The sequence below is a fragment of the Triticum dicoccoides genome, chromosome 2A (genome assembly GCF_002162155.2).
Source record: "Triticum dicoccoides isolate Atlit2015 ecotype Zavitan chromosome 2A, WEW_v2.0, whole genome shotgun sequence".
NCBI classification, from domain to species: Eukaryota; Viridiplantae; Streptophyta; class Magnoliopsida; order Poales; family Poaceae; genus Triticum; species Triticum dicoccoides.
In genome coordinates, this window is record NC_041382.1 from 417,001,311 (window position 1) to 417,010,027 (window position 8,717).

The window sequence follows — 8,717 nt, forward strand, 5'->3', positions numbered from 1 at the left end:
TCAAAGCTATGAGAATTTCCATTGATGAGTGCAAAGAAAGAACCGCTAAGATGCGTGCTAAAAAAGATTGGTTTATAAAAACATGATCTTCTAGTTTCCGTGAAAATAATGATGAAGATCTTAATGTGATTGATGTGACTCCTATTGAATCTTTGTTTTCCAATATAAATCTTGATAAAGATGGGACTGGAGATGAGTCAACTTTAGTTAAAAGACGTCCCAATGATTCAGAGTTTTTAGATCTTGATGCAAAAATTGATAAAAGTGGGATTGGAGAGGTCAAAACTTTTGGTAGCAATGAACCCACTCTTTTGGATTTCAAGGAATTTAATTATGATAATTTTTCTTTAATATATTATATTTCCTTATTGCAATCCATGTTGAATTCTCCCCATGCTTATAATCAAAATAAAGCTTTTACTAAACATATCGTTGATGCTATGATGCAATCTTTTGAAGAAAAGCTTGAATTGGAAGTTTCTATCCCTAGAAAACTTTATGATGAGTGGGAACCTATTATTAAGATTAATATTAAAGACTATGAGTGCCATGCTTTGTGTGATTTGGGCGCTAGCGTGTCCACAGTTCCAAAACTTTATGTGATGTGTTAGGTTTCTGTGAAATTGATGATTGTTCTTTAAATTTGCATCTTGCGGATTACACTATTAAGAAACATACGGGAAGGATTAGTGATGTTCTTATTGTTGCAAATAGGAATTGTGTGCCCGTAGATTTCATTGTTCTTGATATAGATTGCAATCCTACATGTCCTATTATTCTTGGTAGACCTTTCCTTAGAACGATTGGTGCAATTATTGATATGAAAGAAGGAAACATTAGATTTCAATTTTCGTTAAGGAAGGGCATGGAACACTTTCCAAGAAAGAAAATTAAATTACCTTATGAATCTATTATGAGAGCCACTTATGGATTGCACACCAAAGATTACAATACCTAGATCTATTCATGTTTTTATGTCTAGCTAGGGGCGTTAAACAATAGCGCTTGCTGGGAGGCAACCCAATTTTATTTTTGTTCTTGCTTTCTAGGTCCTGTTTTGCATTAAATAATTTATCTAGCCTCTGGTTAGATGTGGTTTTATGTTTTAGTTAGTGTTTGTTCCAAGTAAAACCTTTGGGATAGCTTACAGTGATAGTTGATTTGATCTTGCTGAAAAAAAGAAACTTTTGCACACAGGAAATTAATTTTCATTTTCAACAGAAGTGCGATAAAATATGATTCTTGTTTTAGAAGATTAATAAAAAAAATTCTTAGGTTGTCCTAAATTTTCAAAATTGTTGGAGTTATATAAGTATTTGAGAGTTACAGATTTCTACAGATTGTTCTATTTTTGACAAATTCTATTTTCTTTGTGTTGTTTGCTTATTTTGATGCTTCTATGGCTAATATCGGGGGGGTATGAATCATGCATAAGTTGGAATATAGTAGTTATTAAACCAAGTATAAATAAAGAATGAGTTCACAACAGTACCAAAAGTGGTGATTTATTTTCTTATACTAACGGAGCTTATGCGATTTTCTGTTGAGTTTTGTGTTGTGAAGTTTTCAAGTTTTGGGTAAGGATTTGATGGACTATGGAATAAGGAGTGGCAAGAGCCTAAGATTTGGGATGCCCAAGGCACCCCAAGGTAATATTCAAGGACAACCAAGATCCTAAGCTTGGGGATGACCCGGAAGGCATCCCCTCTTTCGTCTTCGTCTATCGGTAACTTCACTTGAGGCTATATTTTTATTCACCACATGATATGTGTTTTGCTTGGAGCGTATTGTATGATTTGAGTCTTTGATTTTTAGTTTTCCACAGTCATCCTTGCTGTACACAACTTTTGGGAGAGACACGCATGAATCGTGATTTATTAGAATACTCAATGTGCTTCAGTTATATCTTTTGCGCTAGGCAATTTTGCTCTAGTGCTTCACTTATATCTTTTTAGAGCACGATGGTGGTTTTATTTTATAGAAATTTTTGAACTCTCATGCTTCACTTATATTATTTTAAGAGTCTTTAAACAGCATGGTAATTTTATTTGGTTATAAATTTAGTCCTAATATGATAGGCATCCATGAGGGATATAATAAAAACTTTCATATAAAGTGCATGGAATACTATGAGAAGTTTGATTCCTTATGATTGTTTTGATATATGAAGATGGTGATATTAGAGTCATGTTAGTTAGTAATTGTGAATTTGAGAAATACTTGTGTTAAAGTTTGTGATTCCCGTAGCATGCACGTATGGTGAACCGTTATGTGATGAAGTCGGAGCATGATTGATTTATTGATTGTCTTCCTTATGAGTGGCGGCCGGGGACGAGCGATGGTATTTTCCTACCAATCTATCCCCCTAGGAGCATGCGCGTAGTACTTTCTTATCGATAACTAATAGATTTTTGCAATAAGTATGTGAGGTCTTTATGACTAATGTTGTGTCCATTGATTATACGAAATCACACCCTTCCACCATTGCTAGCCTCTCTAGTACCGCGCAACTTTCGCCGGTACCATAAACTACCATATACCTTCCTAAAAATAGCCACCATACCTACCTATTATGGAATTTCCATAGCCATTCCGAGATATATTGCCATGCAACTTTCCACCGTTTCATTTATTATGACACGCTTCATCATTATCATATTGCCTTGCATGATCATGTAGTTGACATCGTATTTGCGGCAAAGCCACCGTTCATAATTCTTTCATACATGTCACTCTTGATTGATTGCACATCCTGGTACACCGCCGTAGGCATTCATATAGAGTCGTATTTTGTTCTAAGTATCGAGTTGTAATTCTTGAGTTGTAAGTAAATAAAATTGTGATGACCTTCATTATTAGCGCATTGTCCCATATGTGGAAAGTTTGATGGAGACTATGATTCCCCCACCAGTCGGGATGAGACTCCGGACGAAAAAAAGAGGCAAAAAAATGAGAGAACTCCCAAATAAAAAAATGAGAGAAAAGAGAGAAGGGGCAATGTTACAATCCTTTTACCACACTTGTGCTTCAAAGTAGCACCATGATCTTCATGATAGAGAGTCTCCTATGTTATCACTTTCATATACTACTAGGAATTTTTCATTATAGAACTTGGCTTGTATATTCCAATGATGGGCTTCCTCAAATTTCCCTAGGTCTTCGTGAGCAAGCGAGTTGGATTCACACCCACTTAGTTTCTTGTTGAGCTTTCATAAACTTATAACTCTAGTGCATCCATTGCATGGCAATCCCTACTCAGTCATATTGATATCTATTGATGGGCATCTCCATAGCCCGTTGATACGCCTAGTTTATGTGAGACTATATCCTTCTTTTTGTCTTCTCCACAACCACCTTCTATTCCACCTATAGTGCTATGTCCATGGCTCACACTCGTGTATTGCGTGAAAGTTGATAAAGTTTGAGAACATTAAGGTATGAAACAATTGCTTGGATTGTCATTGGGGTTGTGCATGATTTGAATATTTTGTGTGATGAAGATGAAGCATATCCAGACTATATGATTTTGTAGGGATAAGCTTTCTTTGGTCGTGTTATTTTGAGAAGACATAATTTTATTGTTAGTATACTTGAAGTATTATTGTTTTTATGTCAATATTAAACTATTGTTTTGACTCTAATGGATCTGAACATTCATGCCACAATAAATAAGTATTACATGGATAAATATGTTAGGTAGCATTCCACATCAAAAATTCTATTTTTATTATTTACCTACTCGAGGACGAGCAGGAATTAAGCTTGGGGATTCTTGATACGTCTCCAATGTATCTATAATTTTTGATTGTTCCATGCTATTATATTACTTGTTTTGGATATTTTATATGGATTAATATGATATTTTATATTATTTTTGGGACTAACTTATTAACCTAGAGCCCAGTGCCAGTTCGTGTTGTTTCCCGATTTTTGAGTTTCACAGAAAAGGAATACCAAACAGAGCCCAAACGAAATAAAACCTTCGTGATGATTTTTCTTGGACCAAAGGACAACCAAGAGACTTGGAGATGAAGTTGGAGGAGCCACAAGGCGGCCACAAGGACGGAGGGCATGCCCCCACCCTTGTGGGCCCCTCGTGCACCTCCTGACCTAATTCTTTCGCCTATATATACTCTTATATCCCCAAACCACTAGGGGAAGCCACGAAAACACTTTTCCATTGCCGCAACCTTATGTACCTGTGAGATCCCATCTAGGGGCCTTTTTCGGCGTCCTATCGGAGGGGGATTCAATCACAGAGGGCTTCTACATCAACTCTATTGCCCTTCCGATGAAGCGTGAGTAGTTTACCTCAGTCCTACGGGTCCATAGCTAGTAGCTAGATGGCTTCTTATCTCTCTTTGATTCTCAATACCATGTTCTCCTCGATGTTCTTGGAGATCTATACGATGTAATACTCTTTTGCGGTGTGTTTGCCGAGATCCAATGAATTGTGGATTTATGATCAGCTTATCTAAGAATATTATTTGAATCTCCTCTGAATTCTTATATGCATGATTTGATATCTTTGTAATTGTCTTCGAACTATCGGTTTGGTTTGGCCAACTAGATTGGCTTTTCTTGCAAAGGGATAAGTGCTTAGCTTTGGGTTCAATCTTGTGGTGTCCTTTCTGTACGTGCATCTAGTGCCCCTTAGTTATTTTGGTGTATTGAAGACTTATAGGTTAAGGGAATAATGTGTTTTTGAGTGTACACAGGTTCTATAAGTCTATGAGGAGTTTGATATTTATGAAGAAAGTCGACCCCTAAAATTGAATGTCTTCATTTGAAGACTTTGGTTTTCTTGAAGACTTTGAAAATGAGGAAATTTGTGTGACCTTGAAGACTTCGATATTCATGCGAGGATTATGAAGCGTGAAGACTTTTGTTTTCGTAGTTTCATTTTCTCTTTCTTGAGTCATGGGAAACGCACCATACTGTTAAAGGGGGTTGAGGTAAAACTAAGGAAAAGTTTCCAAGTGATGCTCATTTCAAAATCCTACACCTACCCAGTCCTTTCGAGTGAAGCCATTGGAAATCTCATACAGTTCAATCAATTTCTTCAGTGACAGAGACAAAGTTCTTCTGGTCTCTAAGGAATTTGTCCTAACTGAGGAGTTAGGAATTCTCCAGTGCGGATTGCCTACAAGTGAGGAACATGATAACCCTGTGGAATTTGTGAGCTCAAATTTCCGACCGTTGTTGTGCTCTGCGCCAGCTGTCCAAAATATTCTACCCGCCTGACGGCTATATCATTGAAGGGCATTTATGTCTTATAATGCCGGGCTGCTCCTAGCCTATAAATAGCCGCCTCCTAAAACCACTAGTTGGTTGGCTGCACCAAGGGAAACCGACACTTGTCATTGAGAGCATCCCATTCTCCAAGGAAAACCCAAACCCAAACACCTACAAACCCAAAGTAATTGAGCATCTCTAAAGAGATAGTTCCAATGTGGAACCGACGCTTGTTACCTTTGAGGACTGTGCATCCTCTAGACGGTTAGGCATCATGGTCTAGAGCATCCAAGAGGAATTGTGGATTGCCGAGTGACCGACTCTGTGAAGGTTTGGAAGTCACCTGAAGACTTACCATGAGTGATTGGGCGAGGTCTGTGTGACCTTTGATTTAGGAGAATACGGTGAGGACTGTGTGTTCGGGACTGTGTGTCCTCGGGTTTAAATACCTAGCTGCTCCAACCAGATGTACGACTGTCACAGCAGTTGGAACTGGTCTACCAAATCATCATCTTCACCAAGCTACTAGTTCTATTTCCTCAACCCCTTTCATTTCCTCATTCATGTGTTGATGTACTTGATCATTACTGTTTGAAGACTTTGACTGAAGACTTTCTCAATTTCCTCAATCCAAATTCTTCAGTCACTTAGTCTTCAGCCTGGCTATCATGTTTACACGCTACTTGTGATGTGCGTATGTTTCATTTCATCATGATGACTATGCTACATCTCTGTTATGCATGCACCTGAGTACTTATTCCATTGCTTGTAGTTTGTGACATAGGAAATTCCTCAAGTTGAATTTCCTCAGTGAAGAATTTGTAAAAATCTCCTATTCACCCCCCTATAGTCGATATAATGCACTTTCACTTTCCTAGTGACAATAGGGGCCGCAAGGCACGTATTGTATTGTTGCCATCGAGGATAACAAGATGGGGTTTTCATCATATTGCTTGAGTTAATTCCTCTACACCATGTCATCTTGCTTAATGCGTTACTCCATTCTTTATGAACTTAATACTCTAGATGCATGCTCGATAGCGGTCGATGTGTGGAGTAATAGTAGTAGATGCAGAATCGTTTTGGTCTACTTGACACGGACGTGATGCCTATATTCATGATCATTGCCTTAGATATCGTCATAACTTTACACTTTTCTATCAATTGCTCCGCAGTAATTTGTTCACCCACCTATTATTTTCTATCATGAGAGAAGTCTCTAGTGAAACCTATGGCCCCGGGGTCTATTTACCATCATACAAGTTCTATTTTCTTTCATATTAGTTTCCGGTCTACTATTTTGCTATCTTTTACTTTCTGATCTATAAACCAAAAATACCAAAAATATTTACTTTACTTTTTATCTATGTCTATCAGATCTCACTTTTGCAAGTAACCGTGAAGGGATTGACAACCCATTTATCGCGTTGGGTGCAAGTTGTTATTTGTTTGTGCAGGTATTCGGTGAATTATGTGTTGTCTCCTACTGGATTGATACCTTGGTTCTCAAACTAGGGGAAATAATTATTTCTACTTTGCTGCATCACCCTTTCCTCTTCAAGGGAAAAACCAACACAAGCTCAAGAAGTAGCACTGCTGCGCCGCATTGAAGCGGGAGGACCACCCCTTCGCCTAGGCCTGGCCACGGCTATTTAAGCCATGCGCCGGCGATGCACTCCCCCTCCCCTCCCCTGTGTCCATGACCGAGGCCCTCCTCCTCTTCGACCCTAGCTGAAGCGATGCCGAAGTCATGGTGCTCCGCGCTGGCAGGCGGAGTAGGCGGAAGCTCCTCCTCCGGTGATTCTAGACATCGCTACCCACGCTCTCCAGGCCCGTCGGCGTCCACGGCGGCCGGCTTCTCCGCCAAGGAGGATATCGCCATATCCTCCGATGATGAGGAGGACCAGGCGCCGCAACCGCAGCCGCAATAGCAGCCACAACAGCCGCCCAGACTCCTAAAGGGGGCCGCTCTGATGGACGAAGATTTCATCTATCAGATCGAGATAATGATAGAGTGGTTGCTCCATTACATGGGCCCGTTGCCACCATCACGGTGAGCGTCAAGCACGGGCCGCCGTTCCCCCATCGCGCCACCACATGAAGCATGAGTCGGCGTTCCCGCCCCGGCCTATGGAAGGCGAACGGGACTCGCCCGAGAACAACCGCGGCGACCAGATCAGATGCCAGGTCAATAAGGATCAGCCTCGCCCCAACACCACCGCGGTGTCCAGATCGGACGCCGGGTCAAGGAGGTGTTGGCGTCCACGCCGCGTAGCTGGTACGGCCGCATGGATGCACAATGGTCACCATTGTGAAGGAAATATGCCCTAGAGGCTATAATAAAGTTGTTATTTATATTTCCTTATATCATGATAAATGTTTATTATTCATGCTAGAATTGTATTAACCGGAAACTTAGTACATGTGTGAATACATAGACAAATAGAGTGTCCCTAGTATCACTAATGCAGGATGCTGCTAACGCGACACTACGATCAAAGACCCTTTGACGAAACTGTGTGCGATGCATTAATCGCAAACGGTGATGTAAAAAACCCATCAAAAAAGGTGTAAAACATTATCGATGGATGATACATAAAACACGGTTCAGATTTTAGTTGCGTGTGCGATGAGGGGCATACGGTTGATTTGTACGAACTATTTGCGATGAGACAGAACAACAGAAACGGGCAGCCAGATCAAGGTGTGCGTGATATACAGCATACAGTTCACTCTGATGAACCGTTTGCGATGATTGAGGTGAACACAAACGATTCAGCGTAACAAGATGTGTGTGATACCCTGCAAACAGGTTGGTAATCAGAATTGTCTGCGATCATTATAGACAGCCCGTACGGTCTTTTTTTGTGAATTGTGTGCTCATCAGGGCACACAGTTCAACAAACCAACCTGTGGGCGATAATGTAGAAAATCTTTGTCGAATATATATTACTAACCGTCTGCGATGAGATTGACAGGATAAACCGAGATATATACAGTCTGCTTAATTTAGTCATTCTTCTTCTTCTTGTTGTTGTTGTTGTTGTTGGATAGCCCCGCGACATCGTCTTGGCGAGGACGCTTCTTGCCACTAACAGTTGGCTTTTCATCGCCGCCGCCGTCGTCACCGTCATTGCTGTCATCGTCGTCCTGCTCCTCGTTCGACCATTCCTCCTCCTCATCATCGTCGTCCTCTTCTTCATCCTCCGACGGCTCCTCGTCTGTCTGGTTGTCTCTGACGACTCCGTAGGAGGCGTCCCTTCCATGAAACGGATATAATCGAGGTCTGGGCTCGACGCTGGACTCATTGAATACGAGCAGGATGATTCTGATGATGACCTATCATCGGGCGCCAGACTGCTGCCGAACTGTCATCCTCGCTGTCGCTCGACATGGCTGCAGAGTTTGTGCCAGTGTGTAGCGCAGCCTGCCGGGGACGATGAAGATGGTGGACACTTAAGTGCGTGGGGTATGCAGAGAAG